Genomic DNA, 19592 nt, shown 5'->3' with positions numbered 1-19592 from the left:
CACTCTGGAGGAGTTGCACACAGCCAGAAGATAACCTGTCCCTTCTGTTAGCCATATAGCTATCTGTTAGAACCTTATTTTACTGTCAGTAAAAGCTAAGATGGGACAAAGCCATCAAAGCAAGTCATTAGGGCTTGGAGGACATAACACATTGCCAGCAAAATCCATTTGTAACAGCCCAAGAAATTGTGGTCCAACCTTTGATGAGTAGCTCTGGCAATGCCCTGGCACACCAAGACTTCCTCAATGAACTACATTGCTTTGCTGTGGGAAGCCACATCAGGCAGGGCATCTCCACTGTGCTGCCAAGTTCCTGAAACATGGAACAACCCCTGAGGCCACAGTAAATCTCACCTTGCAGAGAGTGTATCTGAGATCCAAGCTCAACTGCAAGGGTTTTCAGCCTTATGGGAATCTGTAAGGTAGAACTAAATGTGTTTAGTCAGCACGTTATCTCCCAGTGGAAGTAGGACTCAAAGGACTGTGGAGATAAAAATAAGTCAAAAAATTAAAACTGTATTAAACTTAAGACTGAATTCTGTCATGATCAAAGATTTTGGCTGTAAAGGAACACAACTTATAATTATGCCCCATAAGTGGGAAACATCTTTGATAGAAGTATTTTCAGCAGCATTTTAAGGGCAGAGAGTTCGACTGGGGGTGGCCTGCTGAATCTTGAGCTTTTCTCTCAAGTCTCAATTTACTTTTCTGAACAAAGAGAGCAATGTGGAGGGCAACACTGACAGTAAGGAGCTTGCCCACTTTTCAGCAAGAACATTTCTCTGTTCCTGGAAGGTTAATGACAGCCAAATGAATGAGCCACTGTGCAGGGCCCAGCTCAGTAACGACTCTGAAAGGTAAGACCTGTGGCAAGGGCAGGGAGGAGTCTGATGAGTGTTATGGATGCAGTATCTGTAGTTGGACACTGCAGGTGAAAAGGAGACTCATCTGCCACTTTAGTCCTGCTGAAGAAGGGCCTGCAACCCAGTGGTCCCTGCAAGAGAAGGATGACAACAGTCCTGGTAAGACAGATGTGCTCTGCACTTGCCAAAGAGCAGATGACAGCCACAAAAATGTTACTCAAGATGCAATGTATTGATTTTCTGATGGAGCTGGTAGCAGCCCTACATATAGGCTACCTAAGGACTGCTGCAGGACTGCAGGACTTTTCTTTTTTAAAATTATTTGAGTATAAAGAGATGGGAGGATTTAAAAGAAAGATCATCTAGTCCAGTGCTCCCACAGTGAGCAGGGACATGTTCAGCTAGAACAGGCTGCTCAAAGTCCCATCTAACCTGACCTTGAATGTTTCCATGGATGGGACATCCATCACCTCTCTGGGAATCCTGTTCCAGCATTCCACCACTTCATCATAAAAAATTCCCTCTTTATATCTAGTGTGAATTGACCCTCTTTTAGTTTAAAAACATTATCCCTTGTCGTATCACAACAGGCCCTGCTAAAAAAAACCCCAAAACACCCCAAGACTCATTACTGAGGCTGTCCATCAGAGGACTGGCCATGATCCACAGTGTTGCATCAGGCAGTGTAAAACTCCCTCCCCGGGGGAGGTACCTGGGCATTCCCACCTGAACCTGAATGTATATTAACCCATTGAATTTTTTGTTTTGGGGGGTACCTCCACCCCTGATGGATCAAGATTGTGACCATCACGTTGACCAATGAATACCAAAACTGCAGTTTTGTTGCTGGATCTATGGGTGGTGGTATCTTTACTCTCCATCTTCTCTTCTCTCTTCCTTATATATTTTCTTAAGTGATATTTTCATACTTTTGTTTAAACACTGGTCATTCAGTGTCATTTCACTCTCATCTGCCCCAAGTGATCTATTAACAAGAACCTCAGTTACCCTGCCTTCAGGGGTGGAGTTGTAACACCAAGAGACCTCTTCTCCAGGCTGGACAAACCCAGCTTTCTCAGCCTGTCTTCACAGCAGAGATGCTCCACTCCTCTGATCATCTTCATGGCCCTCTTCTGGACCCTATCCCACAGGTCCATGTCTTTCCTGTGCTGAGGACTCCAGAGCTGGACACTGCACTCTAGGTGGGGTCTCACAAGTCTAGAGCAGAGAGGGACACTCACCTCACTCACTTGATGGCCATGTTTCTTTTGATGCAGCCCACAACATGCTTGGCTTTCTGGGCTGGGCTGCAAGTCCACATTGCTCTCATTCACCAGCACCTCCAAGTCCTTGGCAGGGCTCCTTAATCCCTTCATTCCCCAGCCTGTATTGATACTGGAGTTCTCGTTGAAGAAACAATGATGCCCCACTGTATGCAGCAAAGGCTCCAGGGTGTGGCCTGGCAAGCCCATGAGGCTGTGAGGAAAGTCTCATCTTTGTTCTGTGAAATGCCACGCACATTTAGTCACTTGTAGAAGTTCCAGAAATGCCATTTTCTGCCCACAGGGTTGTTGGTGGGTGCTGGGAAGGAGCTGCCAGGACCACCTGGCCCACGCCTCAGTTCCACAAGTGCTGCATGTAAGGCTTGTGTCGAGCCTCTCCAGCACTCGGTCCTGCAGCTTCTGTAAATATTTCTGCTTGTAATGGTATGCAGTCATAAACAAGGCTGTATAGCACAATTACAGAAGAAAATGAGACACCAGCCAGTACATCAGTTTCAAGTACTGAGAGCCAATAAAACCCTCGTGGTGGTGTTGCAGACTCACACACCAGTGTTTCACTTTAAGCACCTGAACAGCTTGAACAAAGTAAATCAGCTAATTACATTCATGGATTGTGAATATACATAAACCTTTAGATGATCAGGGCCTGTATCTACTGAGACAAAGTATGAAATGTGAATTCTTCTAAACCTGTGGTACCACATCACACTCAACCCTGCCAGCACCATCTGTTTTCAAATCATCGATCAAAACTAGCACAAAAACCATCCTTCCCCCTTCTGGCAGTGCACAGACAGTATCACTGATATCATTAATTCATGGAAGTCACCTAGATGCCTGTGTGCTTGCACCAGTGGCCCTACATGGCAGCCCAGCAGCCAAGACCTGGAGATGGGGGTACTGGCTGGTAGCAGCTGGTTCCTCCACTGCCAGTGGGAGCCTTGCAGCCTTGCTTCAGGCATTTCTAGGCATTTGGAAAATGGAGCTCCACGGTTCCTCTTGGACAAGAAAGGTATGGCTTTCTGAGGATTTCAGAGTATTTGCTTCCTACAGCAACAATAAAACATAGGAAAAGTTGTGTTTCCCTACACAGGACCACAATGCAACAGCTTCTTTTTTGTCCAAAGCCTTGAATCCCAAGTAAGCCAGAAGACCAGTCTCTGATTCTTCTTCCACTTCAGATCCCTTCTGAGTCACGTCATCTATAAACCTTCATTTGACTGCAGCTCACTTGAAGCTGATTAACATTTAAGTGAGATTTATGTGCAACAGGCCCCTGGGATAATGAAGAAGTGCTGAGCAACGTGTTTGCAATAGAAATTTATGGAAAAGGCCAAATGCCTCCTCTTACCACTCCCCTATCTTTACATTCTGCTGGGAAAACAAGTGAAAAAAGAAATTTAAAAGCAATTACAAAGGCCATAGCTGGATAGAGAGTTAACACAGGGTTAACACATCTCATCCAGCTGGATGAATCTCTGTCTCCATGGAATGTGTGTGCACATGAAATCTGTGGGATCTGAATGACAGCTCTGGGTAAAATTTCATTCCATGTCAGCAGAGAGAGCAGCAAGGTGTTTAGTAGGAGAATGATGTTGCAAAAAAAGCTGTGTACTCCTGAAACTTTGTAACACAAGTGCAACACTTCTGTCGATACAGGATTATGGAGAAGGGGTTCTGCATAGAAAGTAATTTAAAATTTTTTTTAATCATTTGCACATGTACTACATCATCCATTAATAATTTTCCACTTATAGGAACTGGATATAAATCAGTATTCTGGACAAAAGCTAGAAAAACAGAAAAATAGATAAGTATTTTGTGCAAGAGTGGGTAAGACTGGTTCTGCTGAACAGTTAAAAATTTAGTAGTAATTTTTTTTGAAAGAATACAGGACTAGAGAAAGACATTTAAAAAAGCAATTTTGAGAGTTGAAAAGACAATGTAAGGTGCTAAGTAGAAGGGAATTTAATTTTTATTTGCTCTTTTACTCTCTTTAATTGGCAAATGTCTACAGTCATTGACTAAACCTTAGATAGTCATACCTATTTAACACCTGGCTAAGCATCACTTAGCTGCTCAACCTTGGATGAATATAATCACATTAAAAGCAATTTATGCTAATGCTGTCCTGTTTGAGTAGCAGTTATAACCATTTGCCACTATTAGGCTAAAGTCCTAGGAGGCATCCCAATTAAGTACAGCTTAAGAGAGTCGCACATCCTTCATTACCTTCTCATTATAAACTTATTTCTTCAAAGAACTGTAGAAAAATGTAGAAGTGCATTAATCCTTTTTTGTGGTTTTTTTTGGTTAAAAACCCCTAATACCCTAGCCCTCAAGTATGAAATGAAATTTTTTACTATTCTCAATAAAATTAAATTGCTGCTATTTAAAACACCTACATTAAAATGATACACATGCAGGAATATGTACATTTCTTTACAGATTTATGTATTACAAATTGTAACAAGAATCCTTCAACCAGAAAATTATATTCTCTTGGTTTGTCTTAAAATTGATTGAAATTCATCCAGAATAGCCTACAGAAGATGATTTCTCTGTACTGGTGTATAGACTTCTGTGACTGCAGGGCCACAGAACAGATATGTTAGGCTGTGGAGAAACCATCTCCCGAGTCTATAACTTTCAGACTTCACACTGCTTTCCTACAAACAGCTGACCAGAGACTTACGAAAGCAGGAAACAAGAAGGAGAGAGCAACCACCAATACAGCAGAGCACGTCAGAGGCACCTGGCAGGAGGTTGCCATTCACTGTCAACACTTGAATGTCCATGGGGACAGAGGAGGAGAAAAGCAAGAGAAGGGAGAGGAGGCACATGATAAAAGCAGGTAAATATAATGCCATCAAGACCATCCTTGGGTGGGGTTTTTCCATGACACAGATATTCCAGCATCATGAATGATACTAGAAGAAGAGAAGATAAGGTGCAAGAAACCCTGCAGTAATATGTATGTTAGAAATTACAGATCCTCTGGATTAACATTTCAGGCTTTTAATCCAGACTTCTTATTCATGTAGAGAAAAGGAGAATGGCTTATAGCTGAAATAATGTTTGTGACTCTGTTCAGGTCACTTGTCTTTTTATTATGGTCACACCAAGGAACTAGCAAAGTTAGGGAGAAAAATCCAAAGGTAAGAAAACGATAACTAGATGAAACAAGCAGCATTCACAAATGCTGCAAAATCTTTTTGTAAAAGATTTACTGAGGACCTTTCAACTATTAGATACTGAGTGAAACCACTGCTTCCCTTCCACACGTTCCAAATGAAACTCACAGCCCCTTCTCCAGGTAACTATGCACCCAACATTTTGGAATCAAATCCCGGATGAGGAGGAAGGAAAATAACTACTCCCAACAGTCTTCTCCTTCCCATTTCTCTTATACAGTAACCACATCCACCATTCTCTCATCAGTGATGAGAGCTGGAAGAGATGTGGGGGAGAAAGAATTTTCCCTGTGTTTCTGACAGTTGCGAGAAATCCTAAGCACACATGAAAGCCTTCCGATTTTTCTGCACTCCAAGAACTTCAACTCAAAGAGCTCCTCCACCTCTTCAGCCGCTCTCCTGCTACAACCCAGAATGGTACACTTGGCCACCAAGACATTACCCTGGTGATGAATTTTGGATCCAAGTAGTTAAAATGCCCTCCCCAAGAAGAGATTTTTGGGAGACTTTTCAGTCTTTACACAGTTTGAAAATGGATTTCCTTGCAGCAAAACATCTATTCTGCATTTTAATAAATTCTCCTCAAATGGTCTGGCATTGACAGAGTGTAGCTTGTTTTTCTAATTCAAGCATAAAGTTTGTAGGGCAAATTATCCCCGGCTGAAAGGCTGTTTGCTTCATTCCTTGATAATGTCACTTGCTAATTCTGAAGGAGGAGCTATGGCTACTTTGTGTGATACTCAGAGGCTTTAATCTGGCAGCCCTAAAACTCACAGCTGCTGGTTTTTCTTTGATGTCTTATCATTGCCACAGTTCTGTGTGCTTCCAAAATTTGTTAAAGCCCTCTCGGAGCTGATGCATCTGATACCCAGCTCAGCCCCTCAGAGCCCAGCACTTCCAAGCCTGAAAGCATTTGCAATGACTTTCACTCCAATTTCCTTCCTGCAGCCTGATCCTTATGCAGCTGCAAAAGCCGGTCCCCCAGACGGGCTCCAGGTGTCAGTGCTGCCCAGCACCTTCTCCTGCGCGGAGGGGACAGGAGTCCTGTCAGCCTGGCCACCACTGCCTCACTAGCAAGCAAGGTGGCTCTGATATGTTACAAATCATTTCCCTCTCTGCTATCAAGGGCTTTATCCTACTCCTGCAAAGGGCCAGAGATTTGCATTAACTGGAGTCATGTCAAAGCACAGATCCATGAGCTCTGTTAGCACAGTGACAACGGTACAGATTGTACAGGTTATATATACGTCCCATGCTGGTCCTCATTCCCAGCCTGACCTCCCAATCACATGGCCAAAGCACCACCATCATGGCAAGAAGGACAGTCTATGATTTGTGCTGTGGTCACCACCAAGGGGGTGCCCTGGGAACTGTGCTCCTGTAGGACTGGCAGCCCAAGGGGGCCCAGCTAACAGTGTGTCACATCCAGCTGGTGCCTGGGGCTCAGATGGGGCTTACTGCTGCTCAACAACTGCTAGACAGGCATGGCAAACTGAAAAGTCAATCAGTAGCTTAGACCTCTGCTTGTTTGATAGATGGATCTAACAAAAGACAGAACTTCTGGGACAGATCGTATGAAAATCACTGGCCACTGACTTGGTCAACACAAATGTTTCAGGGTGTTTTGCTTAACTATTTCACAATATTTTTGAAATGTGCATGGGCAGGGGGCTGCCTTCCTATCCTGTGCAGCAGTTTTCAAAGAAAAGGCATACAAATGAGGTAGTTTGTCAAGGCCATTATAGTTGCTGCTTTTCCCTTGCAACATTGTAAAGTGGTGGTTTAACTCCTCAGGATGGCCAGTCTGATGAATCCTGAATTGCCTTTAGTAAATGAATGTGTTATTATGCCTGTGAACCTCTGAACAGCCTCTTTGAAGCAGATCCTGTACATTTGACTTTGACAAATTAGTATTTAGATATTTTTGACAATGCTTCTGTCTTCCAGATCTAATTGGAAGACAAGGGCTTTTGTTTAAAAGGAATATCTAAAGATTTAATAAAGAAATACATCAAGTTGAGATGCTCAAAGCACTATAACAGATTTAACTGAAGACAGCAGACTATACCAGAATAGTTAATCTCTCCAGTGTGATTTGTTTTATAAACAAGGCTTCCTAGTTCTCCTTCGCTCTTTATTATTCAGATGCAGAACACAGCAGTTGTGCAGAGACACTACCCATGAATCTGCTTGAAGCACACTTTTGCCAGTGCTAAGCTGGGAGGATCATTGCTTCCCCACATGCATGAAACCTACATTAGATTGCAAAGCCATAATCAAGAAAGTTCAAATATTTCCCTAGGCCAACACTGCCTAAAGAATTGATTAAAATAAAGTCAGGCCTGAAAACCATTCTCATTGTATTCCACAAAGCAAACATGAGGAATAGTCTGCATCTCTAAACCACATTCCTTCCACCCAGTCCCACTTTCAAGTTTTTGCAATTTAGAAGAGCAAACAAACCCCAAATCTCATCTGAGGGATGCAATTCTATTGCTAAGAGCCTTTGGAGTGGCTGCAGCCCTTGTGCTGCAAAGCACCTGACTACAATGCCTTACTGTCTGTGCTCCCATGAAACAGGAAGCATTGTAGAGAATTCCAAATGATTCCTTTGTACATCCAAACAAATCAAACATACTGGGAACAACTTTTCTTCAAACTTAAAAAGGCAAGCAAGCAACCCAGATGGACCCGAAACAAATGCCAGAAATAGAAAATAAACGTTTACTTTTCCAAATCTTGCTAAACTTAGCTCTTAAATCCCCTGCTCTTAGGATCATGTTTTTAAAACATTTTAAATAAAAGCTGGGATTTTAACACTACTGTCTTGCATTTCAGATTCCAGAGAACATCATCATCTAAATTTAAATCCCAAGACAAGAAGCAAATATTAAAACCCACTGCATCACATGATTTTGAACTGTTCTATTGTTAGAGGGTTTGGGACCTGAGGAAAAAACCCCAAAACAAACAACAGGCAATATCAACTGGACAATTCTGTTAATAGCAAGGTGAAAAGATGACAGTTATGAATTTACTCACTGAAGTTGGGCTTCACTGATACAAGCCAACCCATACAACATTTTTCAGTGCATGCCAGAAGGATAAACACAAAAATGGAAAAATGAAAATCGTTTACCTCTCTCTGAATCCAGGGAAGCATGAAGAAACAGAAAGAGCAAGTTAGAAAGCACTGAAGCAGAGAGAGCTCCAGCATATGATAAGACAGGGTAGCTGAAAAGTGCTGTACATTTAACACACACTGTTTGTTTGTAGCACAGCGTATCTAAGCATACGGCCACTATTTCCTCTTGACACCCTTTTTCATTGAATCTTGTTGCTCTGAAGTTTGTATTTTTGGAAACATGCAGTGAAGCCAACAGGCATCAGCTGAGGCAGTGCAGACATATCAACAGTGGGAGGTAATAAAGCTTAAAATACCACACACAAGTCCGGGAAGTAGTATGCAGAAAACATAAATAGACACAGAAAGTACATGAACCTTCCTTTTTCCAAAATAACACTTTTTACAGCAGACACTGACAAAAGAAACAAGAATAATTCTTCAGGTTGTGCAAACCTTACATTGTTTAAACTGAAAGAGTAGAAAGATCGTCATCAGTTTTTTTAATGCCTTTTCCAAAAACAAAAGCTCATGCCCCAAGGTCACTTGGGGTCCTCTGGAAGTTGCACCCTGAAGAAGTGACAGCCTGTGGAGCAACCTTCCATGAAGCCAGGATGTATAAAATCACCACACACCTTCATTTGTAAAACACTTCAGCAACCACTAACTCTTGGTATGACTTAAGCAACACCCCCCTCCCACAGGCGAAGGCAGGCAGGAGAGGCACAAGCTTCCCTGGCTGGTGGCTGCCCTACTGCCCCTTGCCACAGACCTGCTCTGCCTGCCCCTGCCCTAAAGCCACAGAGAGGGCTCCCTGCAGGTCCTGGCACCTACCACAGCCTGCTGCTTTCCAGGTCATGCCAGCCACCACGAAACCCCAACAGGGTGAGCTGGCAGGGACACGCACGTGTACTTCTGGAGCTCGTCCTGTGAAGAAAGCAGTTTCCCGGGATGTGACCACAAAGGGTTAGCAGGCCTGGGAAAGGATGTGGGTTGCTGCCTGCTTCTTTGCACCTCTAACAGTGGATGCCACTCTATGCAATGCATAGTGTCGCTACAGGGATAATGGCCATTCTCAGAAGGGAGCTACTTAGTACTGCTCTCCCACTCCTGCCTCCTGCATGCACCTCACAACTTCCCTTTTTTAAGGGCTTATCTCTAGTGAGCATCTGAGTAAGGTTCATGCACTGTGTGCAAAAATGTGGGACCCTACATCATCCCAGCTTGTAACTGACTCTTGAGAAAAAAAAAAAAAAAAGAAGTGGAGTGGAAAAATCATCACATCTCAAGTAATAAGGGTAGGATTAAAGACAGAACACACTGAGGGGAAGGGATCCAATTCCCATTAGACATCTCATGTCAGCAAGCTTACAGGGATTGATTTGTTGTTTAGAAATGGCTTAGTGAGTAGATCTGGAATAAACATAGGTTTTCTAAGGCAGACTTTAACTTAACATGCATATGGTTCGCTAATGCAGCCGTCCAAAATAGATGTGTATGCATGTAACCAGAGATTTAATTTTTTCTCATGTCGAGATGAAACGTCTCCTGCTGCAACTTGTACTCACTGTCCCTTGTAATAATCTTGATGTGACTCCTTGTGACAAACAGGAATTCACTGCAACAACCTCTCCATGGACATGGTAGAGCTCCCATCACAGGAGGTTTTCAATATATGACTGGACAGGGTGCTAGACTATTTCATTTAGGCTCCCTTTCCCATAAATGTCTGGATCAGATGGTCTTTTGATATTCCTTCCAACCGGGGCTGTTCTATGATTCTGTGAAAGCAGCCAGGTTGGAAAGATGATCCATATTTACAAATGTAATGGACATTCCCAGAAATTTCACAACAGAGGCATGAAACTTAGCTTCATTGTAAAGAAGAAACACATAGTGCTCTGCTCTACTCCTGTCATACATTGAACTTGGAGTTTCCCCTTTTCAGTACCCAGTGGTGACCTGTGTGGATCTCCCCAGCCAAAACCCCACTCATTCCTTTGCTTCATCTACATGGGCTGCCTACTGGGCTTTGCAGAATCAGCAAGCACTTCAACTATTGCTAACATTTTATAAAATTAAGTGATAAAAATTAGATCTCAACATTGCAAATGTTGGAACACTTTCAAGCCTAAACATCATTGATACTATATGCCAGTGCCAATATGAAAATCAGAATTGAAAAAGTAGTATCACTTTCACTTTCTGAGAAAACACAATGTTTCTAAGTAGTAGGAGAAGTGAAACATATATGATTTTCTTTGTCCATTAATCACTGGCTTTATATGAAGTGGACAAACAGAGATGTCCATCTCTCAGAAAAGCATTATATTGGAGAAACTGTCCCGTAATTTAGACACAATGTGCTGGGGGGAGGACAGGAAAAGAAATGTCTTAGAGACACAAAACATGACCTGCTGGAGCAAACTCTGAAAAGGAGATCTGTTAATTCCCCAATTATTATGCAAGATACAACTGTACAGAACAATCACCACTGCAGCTGCCAGCCCAGAGAAAAGAGCACTGAAGGAAATTCAGGAAGGTGAGAGAAAAACAAGCAGTTGAGCTGCTGGACTTCCTCAGGCTTTGAGAAATCAATGGGGCTCTGGCTGCCATGGGATGCATATGAATCAGGGGAGGCTGCCTCCTGCTTCTAACCAGTTAATTACAGCTTTCCAATTAACCCAATAACTTCTCATAGAGTGTTTTGTAACTCATTAATTATTTTCATACAAAAGACTATTTGCCTGTATTCTCTTTACATTCTAGTAGCTCAAATGTGGTTGAATAATTTACCTTTAAACTTAAATAAACAAATTTTTAAAAAATCACCCCAAGGCTAAAAAGTAGATACAGAAAGTTTCAGTTCAAGTGGCAGATTTTGTTGATTGCTCTTAGTGCCAGAAATGCTGTAAGAGCAGCTGTACAAGTGCTTCAGTGTGGTGCCCTACATATCCCTTTCCAAGCTGAGTTAAAATGGGTCAAGCCAGAACCTGCCAATAACCTGGGAAGACAATCCCCAGAAAACTGTGTCAGGGCTGCGACACAGAATTTGAGATTTGTTTTTGAGGGGAAAAGGCCAAGACCAAGGCAAACAGCCCATGACCTTCCAGCCTGCAGAGGTGTGAGAAAGGACACCCCTCCTGGAGCAAACCCCGAGAGAACCCTGCCTCCAAGGGAAGGTGGCAACAGTCTCTTCCTCCCCATCACTTCTGCCAGGCTCATTTATTCCAGGTTGTTTTCTGATTGGCACCTTTAGGAACAGAGCATTGCAGTACTGGAAGGGCACCTGCTCCCCTGATCCCTGCTTTCCTCCACACTCCTCTTGCAGAGGGTTCCCCAGCCCAGGGATGCAGTGGAAGCAAGAGAGTTGTAGAGTGGTGTAACTGATGGGGCACTGCTTCAGTGCAAGACCATTTCTTCTTTCAGTCCCAGGTTTTGTACACCAGTGAGTGACGCAAACTGTATCCTGGGGGCTGGCCACTGATGTGCAATGCCCACCCCACAAGCAGAAGGGTGATGGAGGTTCCACTGAGAGGTGAATATATACCCTTCCACATGGTGCTCATGAGGCCATATCTGCACTGCTGCATGCAAGTTTGGGATCACCAGTCCATGGAGAAAGACAAACTGGAGTGAGCCCAGTCAAGGGCACCCAAGGCTGTAGGAACCATGCTTGTTTAGCCTGGAGATGAGGTGGGCTTGTTTAGCCTGGAGACAAGGTAACGGAAGAGGATCTAATTAATGTCTCCCACTTGCTCATGGGAGGGTTTAAAAAGTAGAGCAAACCCAAGTTTCTTTGCCAAGAGAGTGGGTAAGCCCAGAGATACATTCTCCAGGAGGCTGTGCACCTGTTCTTGGAGCTTATAAATATCAACCTGACGTGGCTCTGAGGTGATCCTGAACCCTGCCCAGGTTTGGGCAGGAGGCTGGTCTAGCTGACCTGTTGCAGTCTATTCCAGGGCAATGTTTTTCCCCTGACTCTGTAACAGAAACACCTCAAAGCACAAATTGGAGATGTGCTGTGCTGTTGGACATGGTGATGCTGTGTTTATGCAGATAACCAACTTATGGGACTGTGTCAAGAGCGAAGAGGGAAGCTGGCAGGGATGAAACACCATGTCCAAGAGCCTCAGCAGCTCAGGTGCCCCACACATCCATCCCTGTGGCTGGGACAGCAGGAGTTGTCCTGGACTCCAAATACTTCACAGTCGCTACTGTTGTGTCTTCTACTTCAATAAGGGCCACTGTAAGACTACAACGTGATGGAGGGCAAATCACACCAAGAAACCTGACAGGTTTTGTTCTTGTCACCTTCAAAAAGGTACTTAAGGATCAAGGTGATCTTCTCATGCTTGGATGGTGTTTTAGTGTGGCACTGCACTGCACATAAGCCTGTGAGATTGTCAGGAGTTTAATCCCCTGTAACTGGCAGAGGTCTACAGCCCCACCATTTTTGTGACTGACGCATTCAGCTAACTTTGTGAAGATATGGTTAACACTTCACACCTCTTCATTCCTGTGCCTTCCCCTGGAGTCTGGCATACTGCAACTTCCCCAATTGTCTTTTTTAAGCAGATCAGAAAAAAAAAGCTGCCATGTGTAAACTATGCTGTACAGACGTACAAAGGTCTGCCCTGCAACTTCCATGGTTCTTCAACATTTTCACATGGGACTACACCCACCAGCAGCAGCAGCCCTGACCATCTCTCTTCCTAAGAGATAACAACCAGCTGAAATGTCTTTGCTGTCAATTACTGTAGAGTTTTAATAGAGTAAAACATATTTAACTTGATTAAAAATAGCAATGCATTGCATGAGCCTTTCATCTTTATTTACAGTTACGAGTATTTGCCTGAACACATCCTCTGAGGCACAGAAGAGGCCCTCCTCTGGTTCTCTAATTTGTAATTACAAAGTCTAGTAGCACTTAATGCAGCAAAATCGCTATGTAAAATGTAGTTACACCTCAACAACACAACATGAACAAATAAAGGAAACAACTTTGATTTCTGTGTGTTTGAAAGCCTCCTGTTGCTTAGACAATGATTATGTCCTTCACTTTTGTATGCCATTAGAGAAATACAGTTTCTTTTAATGAAAGGAAAATAGCTGTGGTTTACAATTTCTCTAAGGGTTTGGTAACTTTTTAACAGGTTTTTTTTTGTTTGCTTTTTGTTTGGGGATTTTTTTGGTTGATTTTTTTTTTTAAGTAGTACTTAAGCCTTTAGTCTCCCAACAAGTATTGAAGTTGCAAACTATTCTAGCAGACTGGCCTTGAGTTTCTGGGTCCCTGCCACTGCCAGGAGGGAGACTGAGTAGAAGTAAAACTAACGCTCTCTGCATGAGTCCCCTGTTCATTGTGGGCCAGATTGTGCCATCAATTTTTAAGCAATTCTCCACTGGCAGCAAAGAAGATCTCTGCTTTAAAATTGATGGCTTGATCTAGCCTTCTGTTGCTAATTATATGTTATGAAGACTACTATAACCTAATCAGATTCTATTTTTAAAATAAAAAGAAAATATGAGGCACCCTGACATGTTATACAAATCCACATTTTTTAAAGACTAAATTGTACTCTTAAAACCAGAAGAGTTTGCTTTAGAGTACAGACTTTCTGAATCAGCAAGCCCCACTTACTGGAGCTTTTGGTATTTTGTCAGATATCAATGTGATGTCTAGCACCCATATGATGAAAGTTTGGGAGTTAAACACCACATTCGTATCTGACAGCCAAGCTGGTTCCTTGTTATTCTTAAGTCCTCTCCATAAATAAGCAACCTCAGGTCACTTTGCCATTCCTTCAGGGTTTCCCTCATCTGCACACACTCAGTTACTGAAGGTCTGAGATTAAAGGGAGGGTGCACTTAGAACCCCCTGAAACACACAGCCAACCCAGGTACCTCCTCTCCTGATGTAAAACAGAGACATCTTTCATAATACACTGCAGATCATTTCCCTCTCATTAGGACGTTGCATTTGGCTGGTTAGGGAAAACAAACACATTTCTGGAACCACAAAAAGAATGTTGAACAGCAGGCCATCTTTCCCCCAAATCACTAGAGCACCATTTTAGATGGATTGGTTGGATATTCCCAGGCAACCAACAAGAGGACACAGTCTTAAGCTGCGCCAGGGGATGTTTATGTCAGACATTTAGGAAGAAGTTATTCACAGAAAAGGTGATTGTACATTGAATGGACTGCCCAGGGAGGTGGTGGAGTCACCATCCCTGGAGGTGTTTAAGAAAAGACTGGATGTGGCACTCAGTGCCATGGTCTAGTTTACAAGGTGGTGTTTGGTCACAGGTTGGACTAAATGATCTCAGAGGCCTTTTCCAGCCTAGTTGATTCTGTGATATAAGAATCTCTGGTTCAAGTTATTAAACAATTATTATATTAAACCATAAACATATTTCCAATTTGGAAAATTCTTAAAACATATAAAAAAGGTTTTAATATCACATCAACATCAAAATATTACAAAAAAAGTTGTTTCGTTTGGCAGATACCAAAAAACGTTCTGGGACAGGCCAGTTATTTTCTAATAGGTGGAAATGAAACAGAACACTTTTTACTGGCTTGATATGCCTGATTTAGAACTGTTAAATTTCAGTTTGACCTATTTTAACTTTATCCAGAGAATAAGGTTATCTCAGCCTATCTTAAACTACACTGAAGCAAAGTCTGCACTCTACAACAAATTTAAGCTTTATGGTGCAGTTGAATCAATACTAGCACTCTAATATCAACTGTATCAAAACTTTGTCCACTGTAACAGTTTTACTTCATGTCATGAAATACAGGAAAGTGTGAAAGGTGAATCAGAAAGCCTTGATGAATTCCCAACAGACTGCAACAATACAAGAAATACCACAGACCTTCATTATACACCTTGATTATCTAAAATACTAATTCAAATGGTTTGTTCTCCATCGATATTGCAACTGATCTATGTTTAAAATGTCTTCATAGATAGGGTTTATGTACATATACCCACTTGTTGTAAAAGGGAAAACTAACCTGTACTTTAAAAAAAAATTAAAATGTCAAAAAAAATCCCTTAAAAATTATAACTGGTATTACATAAGAAAAGCCCACTATCTTTCCCTTTCTCTCTCTTAAATCCTTATGAAAATAAATAGGCCACTTTTTACTGAGAAATGCTCCAGGACTAAATAATATTATTTTCCTCACTCACAAGTTGTTATAATTACATTAACTACAAAGCAACAGCTACAAGAACATAATTAAAGCCATAGTTTTACAAGATGAAACAGATCATGTACTCCCCTCATAGACTCAGCTATCCTTTAAGAAAGCAAAAATTACTGCACAGAGCAGGGAGAGCAATGAGGTTCCATAACATGTGAGAAACCTAATTGACGAGTGAAGCTGCTGAGTTTAAAGAAAAAGATAAATGTGCTTGTCTCTCTTCCTTCCCCATGCACCCAGCATAATAAGGATTCAAAGCAATCTATCAATTAACAAATCAATGAAATTTCTCCTGCTGCAATTTCTTTATAAATTCAGATAGGATTAAGCAAGCACAGAGACCTCAAGGCAATAGACTACATTTAATCATGAAGTTTCTTCTTCTGTCAAAAGAGCTGCTAACCATTTCACTTCAACTAAATATATTGTAACATGCATGTATACCCACATATAGTGCAATACTTTTGCCATTAAACATGTTCACATCTTTCAAAGATTTACACAGATTGTTCAATCTCCATGGTAAATTATGGGCTGAAAGAAGAAAGCCCAGACTGTCTAGCTAGAAGTTAGCTGGGAATTAGACATAAATAATTATATAGGTGGTGTGTGTTGGGAGGGAAAACACACAGAGCTTTCTTTGCTTTAGTAAATGAGGTTTCTGCTGTTCTTAACTACAGCATCTTTTCATCCATTAACATGGCATTACAAGTAAAACCAAATTATGATCAGCCTCTACAGAATCAGGCTGGTCAGTATGCAGTCAGTAACCACAGCCAGTTTAGGAAATGTAAATCTGAGCTGAACATAGTCCCCCAAACCTATTAATCATCAGGATCCATTAGTTAGCTTATTGCTCAAATGACAACATCTGAAGGGATAAAGGAGAGGGAGAACAGCATCAAATACTTACTGCTCAGCACACAGTCCAGCATTTCTGCTACAGTGCTCTCCTGAAGGTTGTTAAGTGTCAGCTCTTGGAGAAAAGAAATCTGACTTGCCTTTGTCACACTAGGAGCTGTAATTTGCCTTGCAGGCATCCACACAGTAGCTTTAGACTAATAGACCATAGCTTTGAAAATACAGCTCGAGACAAAGGCTACACCAATGCAAAACTGTTGTGGGGGGGTGGGGGTGAAAGGGGGAAGGGCTGAGGGGTTTTTTTTGGTCACTTCTTAAGTTTCTTACCTTTTTGTTGCAGCAAGCAGGAATTAAATGCCAAGCACGTCATACACAAACACCCAAGTCAATGCTGACTGGTCCCCGTCTCCGTTAGTGTGTATCTAGCCATCAGATGATGCAAGTGCACTTGATGCAGCCGTGTACTTGTACTTCAACGACGGGGGCCAAATACCCCTGAGAACAGCAGCTCATTCATTTTGCATCGAACTGAAGCACATCATGTCAGCTCCCACTCTCCTCACGGACTGTGCATGCTTGTGTTTGCCGGCTCCAGCTGTGAGCGAGTGGGTGCTTCTCCCCGGCAGGCCCGCTCCGTCAGGGGTGTGTCTTTGCCTCCCTTCCCATCCCCTCTACCATTTGCGCGCTCCCTGCGCTCTGACCCGCAGAAGAGATGTCTCTCCTCCCCCGTTAACGAATCTTCACTGCTACGCATTGTGTTTCTAGCCAGTAAACTTCAAAGATTAATCTTTTGTGACAGAAGTAATCTTTTGGGGAAAGCTGAAGTGCACAGGTAGTCTGCCCCTCTCAATTTTCCAAAACCTCTGCAAAGCATTCACAACGTAGCTCTGTACTGAATGCAACACAGAAAGAAACTCTCTTGAAAAAGGCAACAAAGATTTACAGCTAAATTTAAAAATTCAGACACAACTAACAACTGCATTTACTTCAATGAAAGTACATCTGTTTATACTAGAAGTGAGATTTATCCTTGAGCACAAACAAACACGCCAAATAATTTGATTTTCCAGAACTGCCACATGCAGTAATAGTAAATCCAATTTAGAGGTGTTGCTTGCACTAAACGTTACAGTAAACACAATGGTCCTGGAGCTCTAGTTTTTATCTGGCAAAACTCCCCAGCAAATGTGCTCAATCAGTAACAAAGAGCTGCTTCTGGCAGGGACTACACTTAAAATGCATCAGGGCTTAAACCACATTCCAGGTTATTCAGCTTTCACAGCTAACCTGCAGCATTGCACATCACTCCTCAGTGCAGGGGGAAGACTGGGGGAAAACAAACTCTGACCAAGGAACAACCCCAAGTTTGCAAGGACATGGGTCACCACCCTGCAAGTCACTCTTCTCCATCCAAGGGAAATTCTCCTTCAAATGTGCCAGCAGAGCTGTCTGTGGGATCCCACCTGTCCTCTCCAAGGAAAATGAGCCAACATGAAAATGCCCACCAAGAAGTCTCTTAAAATTATCTGAGCTCAATCTAAGTGAAAGTAGAGCAAGGAACATGACCATGGATATTTCCACCAGCAGAGCTGAGCCGGTGAAAAGCAGTTAAGGACAATTTTCTGGCAGTCACTTCTTTCAGCCACACAGATGCATAAGGAGCAGGATGTTTTTTTCACCACCTAAATATACCCTGAGAGTCTAGTCAGATTCCTTCCTTCCTTCATTTCCTCCTGCTTATCATCAACAACGTTTGGCAGGACCAGTTATGCTCAAGCAACAACCTCTGCCATCTCAAAAGCTTTCCACTGATTTCCAGGGAGTAATAGGAGGGAATTTAATAAACAAATCTGTTGATGCTGCCTAAGATAAAATAGCTCCAGCTCCTCCTTGGATGTGCTGAATACCCAGTGTTAAGAAGAATTCAAGGCCATGTAATAATTTTTGCACTGTCCATGTAATCTCAAAAGTCTTGGTACAAATACAAATATGGAATTCACTTGTGGGGAAAGAAAGGGGCATTTTATGGACAAAGTGGCACCTGAAACTGGTTAATGCAGTAAAATATAAATGCATTAAATTTATAATCTAGGTTCCAATATGCATTCAATGTAAATTCTTTACATTTGAAAAAGAGGACACAATAATTTGATAACTATTAACTATTATGACAACCCTCTCCATTGCTATTGTCCTCTTTCAGTCTTGGTAGGTAGAACACAAGAGGATAGGGTAGCCTTCCAGCTGGCCAAACAACAGCACTCGTGGGAACAATGTCAGACTTCTACTCAAAAGGCTTCTAAGGAGAGAAGCCAGATTTTGCCATTTTAATATGCTGGAACAGTTTGTGGGAGAGAACTGCTCTTCTCTGATCCTCCTTCAGAATGAAGAAAGGAAAAGATTCAGCAAACTTAATAAATCTGTAAAAAAAGTATAATTAAAACTAAATCCCAGTTCTCAAGTTATTAGTTAGCTTTTCAAAAAGTGAACTGGGGTTAAATTCTAATCCTGTGTTGGTTTTGATATTTTTTTAGATGCCACACTTACTGCCTGTGCACCTGTCAGTAATTACATGGCTAGATACAAACGTGTTTCAAGGAAGAACTTGCCCTGGTTTCAGCATTTCATCTTCCCTTGCCCCACACCCTATGTTCCTCCAGGTTTGTTGCTTCTAGTTGCTACGCATGAAAAGAGCAACAGATTTACCTCTGCCACCAGATATAGGAAAATCTCCCAGGGCTTGACCAGCAGGCAGTTTCTGAAAATGAAAAACAACCTGGGCCAAATCTCTTCCCATTTGTGAACAAACAATTTGCTTAGTAACTAAACTGTGTTGTTGTGGCAAAACTTAGCTTTACCAATTCTCAATCACACCTAAAAAATGTGAATTCAAACATGCATTAAAAATTTTAGGTATAGGCTTCGGGGTAATGGTGGTGGTGTCCGATTTCTGATTTCTTCCACTTTACTTGGCCAAATACCTTTATTCTGAAAATGAAAGGTGAAACTCACACAGAAGCCTTCTTTCATGAACTGTGTTGTAAAGAATAAT

The 19592-nt window shown here is 42.1% G+C and overlaps 1 protein-coding gene across 11 annotated transcripts in view; it reads right to left on the bottom strand.

The window, feature by feature from the left end:
* The window catches only part of APBB2 (amyloid beta precursor protein binding family B member 2), a 169936-nt gene that overhangs the window by 13012 nt on the left and 137332 nt on the right, over positions 1 to 19592 (bottom strand). The window contains exon 1 of one of the 11 annotated variants that reach the window (XM_082282133.1): positions 8480 to 8602. The exons of the other annotated variants lie outside the window; for them this stretch is intronic. The gene's annotated coding sequence lies outside the window, so the exon portion shown is untranslated. Of the gene's footprint in view, positions 1 to 8479; positions 8603 to 19592 lie in introns of those variants that run through there. 11 annotated transcript variants of the gene reach the window in all.

Source organism: Coloeus monedula, assembly GCF_965178545.1.
Source record: "Coloeus monedula genome assembly, chromosome: 5".
Lineage (NCBI taxonomy): Eukaryota > Metazoa > Chordata > Aves > Passeriformes > Corvidae > Coloeus > Coloeus monedula.
This window is presented reverse-complemented; position numbering and strand designations above follow the sequence as displayed.